This window comes from Eulemur rufifrons, chromosome 3 (assembly GCF_041146395.1).
Source record: "Eulemur rufifrons isolate Redbay chromosome 3, OSU_ERuf_1, whole genome shotgun sequence".
Taxonomy (NCBI): domain Eukaryota; kingdom Metazoa; phylum Chordata; class Mammalia; order Primates; family Lemuridae; genus Eulemur; species Eulemur rufifrons.
In genome coordinates, this window is record NC_090985.1 from 87256457 (window position 1) to 87275207 (window position 18751).

The 18751-nt window shown below is 38.1% G+C and overlaps 1 protein-coding gene across 2 annotated transcripts in view; it reads right to left on the reverse strand.

Annotated features, from left to right (window-relative positions):
- The window catches only part of SGK3 (serum/glucocorticoid regulated kinase family member 3), a 123804-nt gene extending 109531 nt beyond the window's left edge, over nt 1-14273 (reverse strand). For both annotated transcript variants that reach the window (XM_069466431.1, XM_069466430.1), the window contains exon 1: nt 13940-14273. The gene's annotated coding sequence lies outside the window, so the exon portion shown is untranslated. The remainder of the gene's footprint in view (nt 1-13939) is intronic.
- Between the last annotated feature and the right edge of the window lie 4478 nt (nt 14274-18751).

The window sequence follows — 18751 nt, forward strand, 5'->3', positions numbered from 1 at the left end:
AGATGAATGAAAATGAAAACACAATATATCAAAACTTCTGGAATGTAGCTCATGTAGCATTTAGAGAGAAATTTTTATAGCTGTAAATGCCTACACAGTATTTAAAAAGAAGATCTCAAATCAGTAGCCTAACTTTCCACCTTAAGAAATTAAAAAAGAAGAGCAAGCTAAACCCAAAACACATAGAATGAAGTAACAATGATTAGAGGATAAATCAATGAAATAGAGAAGAAAAACACAACAGAAAAAAATCAATAAAACTAAGAGTTGGTTCTTTGAAAAAAATAAACCTTTAGCTAGACTAATCAAGAATAAAACAAAGAAGATACATATTATTAATACTAAAATCAGGAATGAAAAAGGGAACATCACTAACAACCTCACAGAAGTAAAAATGATTTTAAGAGAATACTATGAATAACTACACACCAATAAATCAGATAACCTGAATGAAATGAAAAAATTCATAGGAAGAAACAAGCTATCAAAAATAACCCAAGGAGAAATAGAAAATCTGAATAGATATATAGCAAGGAAAGAGATGGACTTAGTAATCAAAAAAACTTCCCATAAAGAAAAGCCCATATGGACCGGGCGCAGTGGCTCACGCCTATAATCCTAGCACTCTGGGAGGCCGAGGTGGGAGGATCACTCAAGGTCAGGAGTTCGAGACCAGCCTGAGCAACAGCGATACCCTGTCTCTACTAAAAATAGAAAGAAATGATCTGGACAGCTAAAGATACATATAGAAAAAAATTAGCCGGGCATGGTGGCACATGCCTATAGTCCCAGCTACTCAGGAGGCTGAGGCAGGAGGATCCCTTAAGCCCAGGAGATTGAGGTTGCTGTGAGCTAGGCTGACGCCATGGCACTCTAGCCCGAGCAACAGAGCAAGGCTCTGTCTCAAAAAAAAAAAAAAAAGAAAGAAAGAAAGAAAGAAAAGCCCATATGACTTCATTGGTGAATGCTATCAAATATTTAAAAAAGAATACCAACTTGTAACAAAATCTTCCCCCAAAAAAGAACAGGAGGGAATGCTTTCCAACTTATTCAATGAAGCCAGTATTACCCTGACACCAAAACCAGATGAAGGTATCATGAGAAAAGAAAATTACAGATCAATATCGATACAAAAATCCTCAAGAAAACACCAGTAAATCAAATCCAGCAACATATAAAAAGGATTATGCATCATGACCAAATGTGACATACTCCAGGAATGTAAGGTTGCTTTAACATCTGTAAATCAATCAATGTGATGTACTGTATTTAAAGGGAAAAAAATCACATGATCATCTCAATACACATAGAAAAGCCATGTGACAAAATCCAACACCCCTTAATGATAAAAAACACTCAACAAACTAGGAATAGAAGGGAATTTCCTCAAGCTAATAAAGGACATCTAGGAAAAACCCACAGCTAACATCATATATAATGGTGAAAATCTGAATGCTTCCCCCCACTAAGATTAGGAACAAATCAGTGATATCAACTCTCTTCACTTCTATTCAACATTGTACTGGAGGTTCTATCAGAACAATTAGACAAGAGAAAAATAAATAAATAAAAAGCATCTAAACTGGTAAACGAAAAAGTGAAACTATCTGAAGATGACATGATCTTTTATAGAGAAAATCCTGAGGAACGTGCCAAAAAATTATTAAGACTCAATAAATGAGTTCAGCAAGATTGAAGACTAAGAGATCAATATTCAAAAATCAATTGTATTTCCATATAGTAGGAATGAGCAAACATAAAATGAATTAAGAAAATAGGAGTCCACTTGCTCAAGGCCTCCTGGGCGTGGCTCTGGGTACAAAAAAATATATTTTAAATAAAAAAAAAGAAAGAAAATAATTCCATTTACAATAGCATCAAAAATAATAAAATACTGAGAAATAAATTTTAACAAACGGACAAAACATACACTGAAAACTATAAAACATTATTGAAAGAAAATTTAGAACATGTGGCAAAAGGCAAAAGTAAAAGAAAAATAGAAGAAAAAAGAGAAATTAAAGACCTTAGTAAATACAAAGATAACCCATGTTTATGGATCAAAAGATTTAATATTGTTAAGATGGTAATACTCTCCAAATTGACCTATGGATTCAATATAATTCCTATCAAAATCCCAGTTGCCTTTTTGGAGAAATTGACAAGCTCATCCTAAAATTCATATGGAAACAAACATAAGGGACCCAAAATAGTCAATGTTATCTTGAAAAAGAAGAATAAAGTTGGAGGACTCCAGACTTCCTGATTTCAAAACTTAACTGCAAAGCTACATTAAGCCAATTAAGACAGTGTGGCACTGTCATTAAGCTAGACAGATAGATCAATAAGCTATAATAGAGAGCACAGAAATTACCCTTCATTTTTTTTGTCAATTGGTTTTTGACATGGATGTCAAGACAATTCAATGGAGGAAAGAACAGTCAACAAATGGTGCTGAGACAACTGGATGTCTATATGCAAGAATAAAGTTGGAACTTTACCTCACACCATAAATAAAAATTAACTCAAACCAGATCATAGATCTAAAAGTAAGAGTTAAAATTATGAAGCTCTTAGAAAAAAACAGATGTAAATCTCCATGACCTTGCATTAGGTAACAATTTCTTAGATGACATGACACCAAAAGCACAAGCAACGGAGAAAAAATAAATAAATTGGACTCCATCAAAAATTAAAACTTTTATGCTTCAAGGAAATCATCAAGAAAGTGAAAAGAAAACCCACAGAATGGAAGAAAATATTTGTAAATCATATATTTAATAAGGGACATGAATCCAGAATATATAAAGAACTCTTACAATTCAACAGTAAAAAGACAACCCAATCAAAAAATGAGCAAAGAATCTGAACAGACATTTCTCCAAAGAAGATATACACGTGGCCAATAAGCACATAAAAAGATGTTCAACATCAGTAGTCATTAGGAAAATGCAAATCAAAACCACAATGAGATACCACTTCACGTCCACTAAAATGGCTAAAATTTAAACATAGACAAGTTTTGGTGAGGATGTGAAAAACTTGAAATCTCATATATTACTTGTAAAATAGGACAGACACTGGAAAACAATTTGGTAATTACTCAAAAGGTAAAACTAGATTTACCATATGACCCAGCAATTCTGCTCCGAGGTATACATCTAAGAAAACGTAAATATATGTCCGCATAAAAACTTATATATAACTATTCATAGCAGCATTATTTACAATAGCCAAAAAATGGAAACAACCCAAATGTCCATCAATGGATGAATGAATAGGCAAAATATGGTATATCCATACAACAGAATATTTTTAATCAATAAAAATAAATGAAATACCACATGCTACAACATGGATAAACCTTAAAAACATTACGCTAAGTGAAATAAACCAGTCACAAAAGACCACATATTGTAAGATCCCATTTTTTTAATGAAATGTCCAGAATAAGCAAATCTATAGCGAGAGAAAGTAGATCTGTCATTGCCAAGGACTAAGTAGAGGGAAGGATGGGAGTGACTGATAATGGGTCCAGAATTTCTTTTTAGAGTGATGAAAGTTCTGGAATTAGATTAATCACGGCTGCACAACTCTGTGAATACACCATTGAATTGTGGTTTAAAAGGGAAAATTTCATGGCATATGAATTATATCTCAATAAAACTATTTTAAGTGTTAAGTGTAAGAGATTCTAGTGATGCTGTAGGTTTAGTCTGTCTTCTCCATTTACTATTGGTAATATTTTACTTCTTTTTAAATCTTCCTAATCATTTGAATTTTCTCAGCATCTTTCTCACCATTTGTCTTAGTCAGTTTGTGCTGGTGTAACAGAATACTTGAGACTGGGTAACTTCTAAAGAAAACAAATTTATTTCTCACAGTTCTGGAGACTGGGAAGTCCAAGATCAAGGCACTGGTATCTGATGAGGGCCTTCTTGCTTCATCCCCACATGACAGAAGGCAGAAAGGACAAAAAGGGACGAACTCTGTGTCCCTACATAGTAGAAGAGCAAAAGAGGGCAAATCCATTTCCACAACCCCTTTTCATAGTGGCATTAATCCATTAATGAGGGCAGAGCCCTCATAACCTAACCTCACTCAAAAGGTCCCACCTCCCAACACTGTTGAATTGGGGATTAGTTTCCAACACATGAATTTTGGGAGACATATTCAGACCACACTACCATCTTTGCCCAGGAACATAAATACATTTTATTAGATAATAGAATCATAGGCTATAGTAGTATATAAGAATTCAGATCTAACATGTTCTATCATCTTTACCTGGCTAATAGGAGCTCATCCCAGTATTTGCAAAGACACGCAATGTATCTGCATCAGCTAACATTCAACGAAAATCAGCGAAGTGATTATTCTATTTCCAATGATTAATATAAGTGGTTTGGGTTATCACTGTTAGGGGTTTTAGAATATCACAATAGTACTTGTTATTGTTGGCAAAGTTCACTGGACATTGGTTGCTAATAGCAAGAGTTTGACAGTTCTGCAGGTAACATATGACATTCAAATTCTATAGGCTCAGAATTTAACATAATCAACTTTTAAATGTAGAATTTTAAGTCCTTTTAGGCACAAAATATGCAGTTAAAACATTTTCAGTCAGCTTCATTCTTGAAATCTGGCACCAGTTTCTAGATTAAAACATTAATGAGACTTCACAATAATAAAGTAAAAATGAAAAGTCAGTTTTCAAACTCATTCAAGCACTGCCTCATCAGCAGATGGTAATCTGGGGTATTTGTAAATCAATCCTGCCTGCTCTCTCTGATGAGGGGCTTTGAGAGGAGTCAGCTTTTACCACCTTATCAATAGCACCAGGGGACCTCCTGGTAAAGCCAGAGAGACCTGTTCAGGTCAGCTCTGTCCCGTGTTGGCCACACACAGAAACCTTTGAAACCTCATTAAGCCCAATTTGCTCATCTGTAAAATAAAACTACCTATCTACCCGACAGAGTTATTATGAATATTTAATAAAATAACACCTGTAAAGCACCTAACAAATGGTAGGAACTTGATAAATATTAGTTCCTTTCTCTTTGCTCTCTGCAAGGTAAAATACAAGTCACAAATGATAAAAACTACAAAAATCCTGATAAAAAAATATTTGTCTTAGTGTGCACAACTTGAAAAGTGCAGAATTATCTAAATACTAAAAGTAAACCAACCTTTATTTTCTAAAAGCATCAAATTTATACAATCTTAAGCAGATAAGCAATATCCATGACGATAAGACATAACATACCATGGGGGAAAAAATTAACTAACTTTGCACTAATTATGTTAGTATTATCTAATAGTTTTATTAGGAAACTGAGTATCCAGCTGGCAAAATAGTACAGATAATTTCAATTAAATAGTTCTTCCAGTAAGCCAACAATAACTTAATTTTTGGCCGTATTTGCAGGATCAGAATTTCCTAATGGAAGGCTTCATAATGAATCTTAGTCACAGCATTTGAGAGTGCTGAAGAGGAACAAAGCCATGGCCAGGTGCCTGCAAATTACTGGTAGTCCTCTGAGACTAGACTACATATGCTGTCTTTGAAAAAAAAAAAAATTTAAAACTTTACTAAGGACTTATATAGAAAAAGAACACCAGATAGATCAATTTACTTTTACAAAGCCAGGGAACCCAGGGGCATGATTTTTTAAATTATTTTAACAATGGGTTATATATTCACATGGTTCAAAAAAACAAAGAAATATTAAAAGGAACAGAGTGAAAGTCTGCTTCCCACCCATCCTTATCTACCCAGTTCTCATCCCCCAACCCCAAATAGATAAACACTGTTAATTTATGTATCCTTCTAGAGTCTCTTTAGGCATCACAAGCAAAGCAAAACATATTCTTATTTTTTCCTTGTCTTTTCATACATAGGTAGCATTTTATTACAACGTTCTGCATCTCCCACAGACAAATTTTTAATCCTAAAACATAGCGATAAATAAGTTCAATGAGACAGGGACTTTTATTGATATTTGCGTGAACTTTTAAAAGGAGTCACAGAAATAAACGATGTTAATGTTAGTGGGAGTCAGAAATAATACAAATCTGAAGGGAGACAGAATTCAAGGGATAAATGTGTAGTCTTACAAATCTTAAAAACTCTTCTCCGCTAAAACATTGGAGTGTCTTACCTTTCATTAATAAAAAAAATCCCTTATAGACAAAAAATAAATAAACCAAATATTGGTGAGAAGAGAGAGTAGAAAAAAAAGATCAATTAGAAAAAAGAGAAAGGTTCTCATGTCAAAATGGACTAAACTGGCAACTCTGCACGACTACACACACTTAGAATTACAAAAAATAACGACTATTTTTTTAAAAAAATTATAGCAAAGTCCTCCTTCTGAATATTTATTAATGATTGCCCCAGTTCAAATAAGCAAATAATATAATAATTTCATATTTAAGCCATCATCGATTTTAGCACCATGTTGTTCGGAGGCTGAATAAAAACATCTTTTTAAAACCTTTTTCATTAACGTTTGTGAAAAAACAGGCTATTAATCTCAGTGCAGCTTAAATAGCCATTGTGTTGGTGCGAAGCTCCTTATAATGTCTGGCCCAAGCATCTTAACAGGTGAGCTGAAGTTGGTATGCGGTGAGCTACCTGGGCCTGATCCCCACCTCCACCTCTTGGGTCTCAGCAGCAACCTAGCATTTGCTTCCTCTCTAACTCCCAAGGATCCAATCCAAGCAAGCTCTCACCTGTGCATATCTCTACTGATAAAAATCTGGTAGGAAAGTGTTTGGAATCCTGACATACTACTTCTCAAAGAGTGCTAACCTTTGGTCTAAGATAGCCTCTTAGTCTTCAACTTACTTGAAAACAAAAAGGTTGTTTTTAAGCCAGATGGTAAGATCTTTGGATGTATTTTCTTAAGGGAACAGCTATCAAATCTGAGTTAGCTTTCAAGACCAAAACGCTCTATTCAACCCATAGCATGGCTGACATCTTCAATAGGGGGGAAAAATAGCACAAAACAGTGCTGTTGCAATGACATGAACAAAAACATTTATAAATAGTTTTAAATTTTATAGTTCATGCCAATGCTTAAGGAAAAATAGCTTATTTAGAGAAGAGGAGGTAGGTGGAGACTTCTGTGGATATTTTGAAAGGAATTACTAGGTATTCTCAAAGGATCTGAAGGTTGAAACCACTAGTTCTTGAAAATGTTTACCTTTCCTCCCAAACTAAAAACTTTCCTTTTCCTTATTAAAGGCCTGCTCTTAAATGTATCACCACGATTAGTATCTTTTTTGTTCATGACCAAAATGAAGATAGTGGGATAGAGAAAAGGCAGAGAAATTTTCTTAATGCAAGAGTTGAAAGAAAAGGAAAAAAGGGTTTAAAAAGGAGATGCTGTGATCCCAGCTACCATGGAAGCTGAGGAGGGAGGACTGCTTGAGGCCAGGAGTTCAAGATCAGCCTGGGCAATGTAGCAAAACTCACTCTCAAAAATGACTAAACTCTTGGAAAAGAGGGGAAGCCAAAAAAGGGTACAGGAGACAAGTATGGGCAATAGCTTGTGCACTCAACACCTTGAGAGAAGAAAGAGGGTGGAGAGATGTGATGGTTTCTGGAAAAACTGGTGCTGTTACTATGTAAAGAGGGAATTGTGTACATGAAATTACACTAAGTCAAGTGTTACTAACTCTACATCCTATAATACAATAGGATCACAAGAAACTTCAAGGTTACCTATTCCTACCATTGGTGGCAGCATTGTTAAATCAGTTCTACTTCAAACAATGTACTTACCATTAGAATATTTTGAGACATCCCAAGTTCTGCTGTTCTAATTTCTAACTGAACCTTGGTTCAAATCCATTATTTCTGCTTCTCCTTTAGGGATTACAATCAATCAATTTCTCTTCTTTAATATCTTATATTTAAGATGTACTTAAAACATAAATATTGACTGACTCGCATTGGAAGGATATGTGCTTTATGTTGATTTGGATGCATTTGTCAGTCCATCCACACACTCTCACCTCATCCCCTTTTTGAGCAGTAGTATAAATTTCCAAGGGTGTTAGCCAGGTTTGGGGTATGGCAGGTGGCCAGGAAACACAGTAAAATAACTGGTTCAAAGGTGCATGGAATCTATGACGTTGGTTGGCTACATAAGCATGATTCTCTAACCAACAAAGCAAGTCTGTATAAGAGAAATTTTTTAAATGGCACTGAAAATATGTATATGCACACACAAAAGTCTAGAAGGATATACTCTAAAATGCTAATAGCGGTTATTAATGAGTGATAGGTTTACTGGCGATTCTTACTTTCTCTTTTTCTTCTTAATTTCTCTAAAATATGTAACCATACCAGACCACTCTGGCTTAACTTTCATGTTACAAAGTTGTGAGTTGTTTTTCAGTTGCCATGGACCCCCAGGTTAAAGGTCACATAACCTGAGCATGCCCACATGAGCCAAGTGAGCAATCCTGGGAAGATCCTAAGTGCTCTGACCAGGGAGCAGGGACTGAAATAAGAAGCAGACACAGGATGGCAGTATCCAGGACTCAATCAGATTGAGTCCTAGCATCACCCCATGACAGGATCCAGTCAGATCATGCCTCACAGCATCAACTGATTGCAAGATCCAATTAGTTCCTGCCTCATTACCCTATGCTTATAAACCCTACCCAGATCCCAGCTCAGGGAGACAGATTGGAGTGTTTCTTCCTGCCACCTTGCAAGTCAACTTTCAATAAAGCTTTTCTTTTCTCAAAGGCCAGTACCATGGTATTGGCTTCTCTGCACATCAGGCAGCAAGCCCACTGATTACTTGCTAACACTATTACTTTGTGATTCAAATGTATTTTAAAAGACACAAATGTATGGCAAATATGTAAGTGATAGAAATAATAGAAAATGTTAGGCAGGCGTGGTAGCACGTGATTGTAGTCCCAGCTACTTGGAAGGCTGAGACAGGAGGATCACTGAGCCCAGGAGTTTGAGGTTGCTGTGAGCTCTGATGACGCCACTGCACTCTAGCATGGGCAACAGAGTGAGACCCTGTCTCAGAAAAAAAAAAATGAAATAATAGAAAATGGATACTCGGCTATAAGGTGGAATACTATACAGCTGTCAAAACTAATGATGTAGATCTATAGATGTCTATGATATAGCGTTAAATAAAAAACAAGTGTGGTGGCTTATGCCTGTAATCTCAGCACTCTGGGAGGCCAAGGCAGGAGGATCACTTGAGGCCAGGACTTTGAGACCAACCTGGGCAACATAGGGAAACCCTGTCTCCACAAAAAACAAACAAAAAAAAGTTACCTGGGCTTGGTGGTGCACACCTATAGTCCCAGCTACTCTGGACGCTGAGACAGGAAGATCACTTGAGCCCAGGATTTCGAGGTTACAGTGAGCTATGATTTCGCCACTGCACTGTACTCCAGCCTGGCCAACAGAGCAAGACCTTGTCTCTAAAAAAAAAGAAAAAGAAACAATAGAGAGAGACAAAACTAAAATAAAAATAGGAAAAAAATATAAAAAGATGCATGTGTTTTCTTGGGAAGCTAAGGATATAATTCCAAAATTCCCTTTGAGCCAGTCATACATAATATACATGTACATTAGATTATATAGTATACATTGGTCCCATATGTATATTTTTCTGCAAATATACATGCTGAGTTAGAAATCAGATCATTTTAAGTTAACTTTTATCTATTTTTAAACTAAAAATAGGGAGGCAAATAACTAGTAATAAAGTTCCTTCTCATTTTCAAACTTATGAAATACCATTATACTTCAGCAGTCTGCAGACTGGATAATCCATCAGTTAGTCCCATTTTTGTATATGAATATATTATATATGAATCCACTTTACCTATGGAAGAAAAATGTTTAGTATCGACTGGCTTAGCAAATACTTCAGGAACCTGAACTGAAGCAATTAGCCTGTATCATGTTCATGTGTTATTTCTTCAAAATCACAGAACAGTGAAAAGAATGACATTATTATCTCAACACGACAGGCATTCTCAAAAAAGAGTAAGCCTTTAAAAAGGTATAAAATCCAGGCTGTTACTCAACCAAAAGCTTGTCAAATCACCCTTATTCTCAAGTTAAAAGCCACTAAACCAGCTCTCTGCATTTTAATCATCCACAAACTCACTTATTCATGGCCTGAAGAAAGAACTATCTACAAGAACATTTCTGCATTTGGTGGTACAAAGGCATTCTGCCCCTCAATATCATATCATGCCAACAGCTAGTTCTAGTCCTTCTTAGACTTTGATCCCATGTAGGTCTTTCCTATATGCTTTCCCGTTAGGGGAAGCAGAGCTGCACCACACAGGAATCCTCCCCTGTGAGATCTCACCAACATCTCTTATTTCACCCACACATCTCCTATTTTCCATTTTACATACGACTCCCCTTATATCTTCACCTTGCTTTCACTTAACCCCAACCACACCCAAGGAAAAGAGATTTTGGTTTTAAATAATAGAAGAATAGTGACTAAAAGGGGATGAACTTAGGCAGGTTTTCAGGACCAGCGGGAAACAGAAGAGGATCTAAGAGGTTGGACAAGGGCAAGGATACTGCACACGACTCTAATTCCCTTTGAAAACCCTCTGGCTCAGCTTCAGACAGGCAATACAGTTTTACTGGATGATGCTTTGAATTGGCCTTCAACATTTGATTTCTTTATTGACTTCCTTGCCAATGACAACTCAAAGTTAGTATTGAGTTAAAACTACTTTGACATGAACTACAAGATGTGGAATTGGCACCTCTTAGATTTACCACTTTTCTCCATGAAATAGGGTGGAAAAGTGAAATGAGAGCAAAGGCTCCATCATAAGGAACGGAATAGGTAAAGGAAAACAGAGACATTGAGTCTCTTAAAATAATGTGGGAGCTGTTTCTGTCAGGAATAACATGTTACGTAATTTGAGTTTCATGAATCAGCAGTTTAGTCAGTAATTTACATGAACTTAAAAAGAGAGAGAAAACATGAGGATTGGAAAAGGTAAAGTGATTTCTGAAACAAGGCAGGTTTCAAAAGTATTTTATTCCACTCCCACACAGAAGAATGTTGACAGGCAGATGACTCAGTCTGGCTTCATTATGGGTTTCTTACCACCTAGGATCTCTCATGGGAAAGGCCATCCCATCTCTCATTTCTCCCTGATAGCCCTTCTCAATTCCTCCCGCCAGGTAATGGCCATATTTTCCTTTCTAATTGAAGGTTCTCCATCTGGAAATCACATACTTTAGGATACAGAGAGTTATGCTTAAAGGGTAAAAATAGTTGAGGATTTTTTTTAAGTCCTTTTATGCTAAAGTAATTGCAACATTCAAAAAAAAACACATAATAACATCAGACTCTTCAAAAAAATTTATGCTACCTATGATCCTTATGTTTGAATTTAATCATAAATCTAAGTAGCTTAGATAGGTAAGAAAGCTGTCAGCATAAACACAGACATCATGTTTCCTACCTAAACTCTCAAAATCAAAATCAAGGTAAGATATTTGAGAGGGGGGAAAAATAATCAACCTATTTTCTTTTTCAAAAACCAGAACCTATTTTCTTTTTCAAAAACCAGAGATGACAAATCCTAAGAAATAAATCCAAAGGGCATGCCCATCCTTTTTGTAGAAAATATGTTTTATCAGATACTGTTTGAAATAAGAGAAGCATTGGATTAGGCCTGGAAATCTCTTATGCATAAATCAATTACTATGGTATTTTGAGAGACATATTTTGAAAGAGCAAAATATCTGAAGTCATTTGGAGTCATTCATTCCTCAAATGTCTATTACAAGGATGCACATGCCACGCAGAGCCCCACACATACTCTCTATTCAAGCTCTGCCTCTCATCCACTGTGCAACCGTGGCTAAAGCACTTTAATACTCCTATGCTTCAGTTTCTTCATCTGTAAAAATGGGATTAAAAAATGGTTTAGAGACCAACCTCACAAGGAATCTCTGAAGAGCAAATGAGTATGTCTGGAGCCACTTTGTAGTCATGAAAATGCTAGGTGTCATTTGGCTGAATTAAATTCATGAATGATGATAATATCTGTTGTGCCACAAATTACATCAGAGGAACATGAGCCTTCCTGCTTCAAGAGACACCCATAATCCTATTAAATAAGACTTATCAGCTCATTTAATCATCTCCGTGGAAATTTAAATATATGAGAGATAGAAAAAGGAGGGAGAGAGGGAAAAAGGGAGAGAGGAAGGGAGAAAGCTAATATGATGTGCAGATTTTGACATTACATTCATCATCATCACAACAAAAATCAGGTCTACCTTATTCACCATTTCAGGTCTCTACCAATCTGGGCATCCAGCCAAGATGCTCATTTGAAGAGGGCACTTTATTCTGAAAAAATATTCTCTCTATATATCTGCAGATCACAAAATGGACACCTACGAGGCTGACCTACCAATTCAATGTTACCAAGAGCAAATGGCAGTACATTTACAAAACATTATCTATGTTGATGTGTACCAATAAAAATGTTCTATTTCATAGTACAACTCAAGTTCAATCTGACCCTCAAATCTAAGCTATATCATATGAATAATGTTGAACAGATTAGGAATGAAGCTACATTACAAACAAAATTAGGTGTGATGCAGTGGCAGTTGAAGAAAGGGGGAAGTTCTGGTCTTTCCAGAGTTATCTGATGGGCACAATGGCGGATGAGAGAGACCATCTTACAGAAGCTGCTAGAGACCTGGCAGAGACCTACTTAGAACTGGTAGAATTCCCTGAGCTCCAGACTCCCTTCCCCCAGGGAAATGCAGGGATGGTGGCCTGTCTTACTGGAGTAGTAGCCAAGGGGGCCAGAAGGCACACCCAGTCCTAAAATATGCCTGAAACTTCCTCTAATGTTTCTAGCTCTTGCAATGACATTCCAGGAACTAAAGTATGCACAGCCTCTTCATTGCTAGAACCGCTATAATTTAATATTTTGAGTTAGGAATTTGAGTTAATACTTATAAAGCACTTAGAGTCCAGCACATAGTAAGAGCTATCTAAGTGTTTGGTAAACAAATAAAACACTTTCCAGATTGGTGGGGTGAAATCTCAACCTAGTGAGAAGGAAGAGAATCAAAATACATGACAGTTTATTTTTCACCCTGATCAAGATGTAAAAATTGTAGTGCTCTTGCATCTCAGATGCACCCTGTACAAACTTGTGCTGGTTTGAAATTCAACTCATGATTCAGAAGTCACTGCAAAATTCAGTGAAAGACTTTTAAGTTTCAAAAGATTAATCCTTTATCTTTTCTATCTTTCTGACTAACCATCCCTAAAAATGACAAAAATCTAGAAATCTCAAAGTTAGAGGGTACATACCAATGCTAAAACTATGAGAATTAACAGAGCCAGATTCACTTGAAGAGACGGAAAAGATTCAAACCAGAGAACTTAAAAGTACCAACGCATTAAAGTCTCATACTCCAGGTCTGCTGACAACAGGTTAAAGATTCCTGTCCACCCCACTCCTGCGACCGCCCGCCTTCTCAACCTCGCAGGTGACCCGCACCCACTTTCAACCTCAGGTGGGGTCTCCCACCCTTGGCGTTCCCCCCACCTCCTTTGGGCTCGGGGACTGCGCACGGGTTAACAATGTCCATGCACAGACACCACACGGGTGTTTAGGAATCTCAAAGCAGATCTGAATTCACGCCGAAGGAACAAAGACCACAAACTCTCCAAGAGTCGGGGGCTGGGAACAGGTATTGCTTTCTCCCGGCCGATCAACTCCGAGATTTCCGGGGAACCCGGGAAAGTCACGCTAGCGCCGAAGAGAGACAGCAGCCGAGGCCCGGGCCGCCCTCGCCCCGCCCCGACCCCTCCCGCTCCAGGGCTCCGACTGCGGCCCCGACGCGCGCGGACCCTCGCGCCTGCCCCGCACCTACCGGCTCCGCGGTGCTGCCTCTCCGCGCGACGGGCGCGGAGCCCAACGCCCTCGCGCTTCCTCCTTCCCGGCAGGGCCGCCGGGCGCCGGCGTTTCCTCCCTGACGCGTCACGGCCGCCGGCGGCTCCTCCCGCGGAGCGCGCGAGGCCGAGGAAAGCTGGGCGGCCGGCAGCGCGCCGGGGAAGGCTCGCGCTCCGAGCGAGGGGCGTGAGCGCCCGAAACTGCTGGCTGGGGGCAGCCGGCGCAGCCAGGGGCTGCAGGCGCGCGTCCCCGCTCAGGCCTGGAAACCAGCCCTCCTCTCCTCCCCAGGACCCCCGCGAAAGGCCGGGCCGCGGCGCGCGGTCTGCCCCCGTCACGCGGTGTGCAAAGTTCAAGACGACACCGCTGGATCCTGCCTAGAGGCGCAGACTCTTCGGTGTTTCCCGCTGCCCAGCGGATCGATGGGGACCGCTACCCTGGGGCCCAAGATCTGCAAGTGCCAAAGCGCTGGGGCGGCCAGTGAAGACGACCTTGGTGTGTGGAGGGAGCAGGACCACTTGACCTCCAGAGGAATAAGAGCCCCCTCAGGACTGACCTGGGTGGCATGTGGCTTGGTGTAAACGGGAAACTCAGAGAAGTGAAATAAGTATTCAAATAATTTAGGAGGACAACCATGCTTCACTTAGCATTATTCGAACAGTTTTCTACTCTTTTTCATCAGCAGAGTTAGGACCTTTGTGTTTATAGATAGGCAAGAACTTTCACAAATTGGGAGCTCCTGTGTACAGAGAATTTCCTTTGACACTTCTTTTTAGATCTACTAACTTTTTTTTTCATCCCCATTAATCTCCAAGTCAGCCCAGGGCACATTTTGCAGCTTCTTGACCGTTTCTTATTCTTTAACTACAGAAACTTCATTTTAGACCCGTTTATTTTATCTTTTTTTTAGATAAGAGAGATATAGAAAGTGAGTGGAAAACTAAGAATTACATGATTCAATGAATGTGGAGTAAAGTGACTAAGATTTTGAAGTAAAGTGGGGTTTTTTTTCATCCTACAATGCCACTATAATTTGGGTTTTATCAGATATCACTTGAAGATAGACTCAAACAGCTAAAGATTCCTGTGTGCGTATCATGCTTCAGATTTTGAGGCAATGATCTATACTTTAAATCACATGATTCCAGAGAATTTGCCACAGATCTGTGAACAAATAAACTGCCAAAGGTAATTAGAGGAACTGGGATCTATGTGTGACTTCCGTATTCAGGGGACATTTCCTCGTATTTTAAAATGATCTTCAAAGATTTAGCTCCACAAGGAAAGGTAAGAATATTCATTTTTAATGTCAATAACCACAATATAGCCTTCTGCTTCTTAAAGAAAATCGAAATCGATTATGAATCCAAACACTTTTTATACTTCAAAACAATAAACCTACAGAATTTTAAAAAAGTGATTTTTGGTGGTGTTGAAAATGGGTATAAGACGATGGTAGGGCCGGGTGCAGTGGCTCATGCCTGTAATCCCAGCACTCTGTAATCCTAGCACTCTGGGAGGCTGAGACGGGAAGATTGTTTGAGCTCAGGAGTTTGTAACCAGCCTAAGCAAGAGCAAGACCCCATCTCTACTAAAAATAGAAAAGTTAACCAAGCATTGTGACATCCACCTGTAGTCTCAGCTACTCGGGAGGCTGAGGCAAGAGGATCACTTGAGTCCAGGAGTTTGAGGCTGCAGTGAGCTATTATGACACCAGTGCGCTCTACCCAGGGCGACAGAGCAAGACTCTGTCTCAAAAAAAAAAAAAAAAAAAAAAAAAGACTACAGTAGATACACATCAACACATTGCCAATAGTTCTTTATATGTTTTCACTGTGGTGGAACACAAAGCAATCCACACAGAGAAGCTAGAGAAGTTCCTCTGTTGTAACAAAATCAACAAGTGATCAGTGTATTTCTTAATTAAAGCCATATTTGTCTGAAAATTTTCTCAGACAAAGGAAATAAACTCTGTCAATAAACTCCAAGTGGAATGACATCATTCTCACTTCAGAGATAAATACCTGGCTATCAACACATTTCAACTTTTTTTAAAAAAAAAACAAACATACATCTGGGAACCATTACATTTCCAGGATAAATTTGTCTTTCTGCTATGAAGAACACATGCACACACATACAGAGACCACCTCCCACAAACTTTTTTTTTTTTTTTTAGAGACAGGGTCTCGCTTTGTAGCCCAGATGGGATTGCTCTGGCTTGATCACAGCTCACTGCAGCTTCCAATTCCTAGGCTCAAGTGATCCTCCTGGCTCAATCTCTTGAGTAGCTAGAACTACAGGCACACAAGACCACACCTGGCTAATTTTTAAAAATTTTTTTGCAGAAACAATGTCTCACTATGTTGTCCAGAGTGATCTCAAACTCCTGGCCTCAAGGCGATCCTCCCGTCTTGGCCTCCCAAAGTGCTGGGACTAGCGGCATACGCCACTGATCCAGGACCCCACCAACATTCTAAGACAAGAAAGGGAATGAACTACATTCAACTGACAAGAGGTTGGGTATTTTGCCTTTATAATCTGAGAGCTGCAACTTAATAGCTTGATTTCTTAGAAAACTACAGGAGGTAAATCTATTCACAAACTACTAAGGAATTTTTCACTTAAAATCAATTTTTAAGGGTACACTTTAACGCTGATCACATTGTGAAATGTCTGACTGATATTTATGCCTTTATAAAAGGTTTCATGTAAATAAATTTTAAAAATAGGAAAAGTTCTTTGTCAGACTATGGGTCCCAATTTATTGTTTGGAAATAGGATTCTGTTCATTCAGGTAGGGCAAATATTTTTTTCATGTGGTTTATCCATAGTGCAGAGATTATGAACACAAGCTTTGGAATTGGACACACCTAGGTTTAACATCTGGCTTTGCTGCTTTTGTACTGTGGGCAAAATATTTTGCCTCTCTGAGCACTGGTTTCATCAGTAATATGAAGATGATAATAGTGTTTTTTCCTCCTCAGTAAAGCAGAGATAAATGATAATGCTTATCTCATGAAATTGCTATGAGGATCAAAAGAACTTAGTAGAATGCTGGGAACATAATATCAATTGACTATCATCATCATCATCATCATCATCATTATAAGCTCCAAAACAGATAACAATGCCAATATTACATATATTTCACTTGTAATAGTATTAAAATGGCCAAATTTTAGAAGTTTATTAAAAATAGAAGTTCTAAAAGTAACAGGGAAAAAAATCATAAAAGAAATGCTAAGATATAGTGACATTCAGAATTTTGGAAAATTGGACTGACAATAATGTAAACTGTTGACCCAAACATCAAAAAAAGCCCGACTACTTAACCAGGTAATACAATATTTTTTTTAGATAATATATTCCAATGAAAAGAGTGCTTGGTTTTCATCCTCTACCATTCAAGATGGAAAACTTTTCTCTAAAATGGTGCCTGATATGGAAGCATCATTGCTTTTTGTGTACCTTAATAAAGCTCTCTATTATTTGTAGTTCTTTTATTGTAACCTTGGAAGAGGTGTGGTGCATAGCAATACAAGAACTATTACTTCTGTTAGGGAGAAAAATTGATAAAATGGCAGTCACAGGACCTTAATGGCTTTTTTTTTTTTTTTTAGACAAGAGTCTCACTCTGTTGCCCGGGCTAGAGTGCGGTGGCATCAGCCTAGCTCACAGCAACCTCAAACTCCTGGGCTCAAGTGATTCTTCTGCCTCAGCCTCCCAAGTAGCTGGAACTACAGGCATGTGCCACCATGCCTGGCTAATTTTTTCTATATATATTTTTAGCTGTCCAGACCATTTCTTTCCATTTTTAGTAGAGATGGGGGTCTTGCTCTTGCTCAGGCTGGTCTCGAACTCCTGGCCTTGAGTGATCCTCCCACCTCGGCCTCCTAGAGTGCTAGGATTATAGGCGTGAGCCCTCCTGCCCGGCCCTTAATGACTTCTATTCACAAATTGCCTGGTTAAGGAAGTGAGGGCTGATACTCAGCATATTTGTTTTATAGCAGATACAATGTCAAGTCTAGAGAGGTAAGAATAATGCTACCAACTACATGCTTAGAAAAGCAAAAAATAGCTTTGATTCATATTATTTGCATTGCTTTCAGAGCACCTGTTCATTGTATCAAGCTATAGACTCTCCTGCTTAAGTGGGTCAGACATCATGATTGTTGCTATGGTTTCCAGCTGTGTTAATCAGCCGATACATCAATCACAGCATACCACAACTTCAAATAAAACAAAACCATTTTTGTGGAGAAGATAGTTTAAGACAATCCTAACCTTCAGTATTCTGTAACTAAATAAAATTACATTTTCTGAGGAAAACAATCTAATAAAACACAACACAAACCAAGATATAGTTAGAAAAACTCAGATACTCATGGGAACTGAAATGGAGACCAATTAATACCTCCTTAGCACAGAGCAGAATTAATGTGTTTCTTTAATCTGGAAAGTGGTTCAGCGCCTGTTCATTTTTTGTGTTGGGGGGTTACCAGTGGGAGGCCTAAAGCTCATTTCTTGGGCCAAATTAGCCAAGTTCAAACTCAAAACTGAAATGCCTGAAGCTCAAGTGTGTTTTATAATAAAAGGAAAACTCTATTTTAAAGCAAGACTACATTAGGATCAAATATAAGACTTTTTAGATCACAAGACTTTCTCACTTTCTATATTAGACTCACGAGAAAAACCAACGGGAAGTGTTAGATCAGAACCTTAAACTGCTAGCATCAGCTTTTTGATAAAGAGTAGCTAGAAATTACTTTAAATTTCCCTAAGACCATTACTT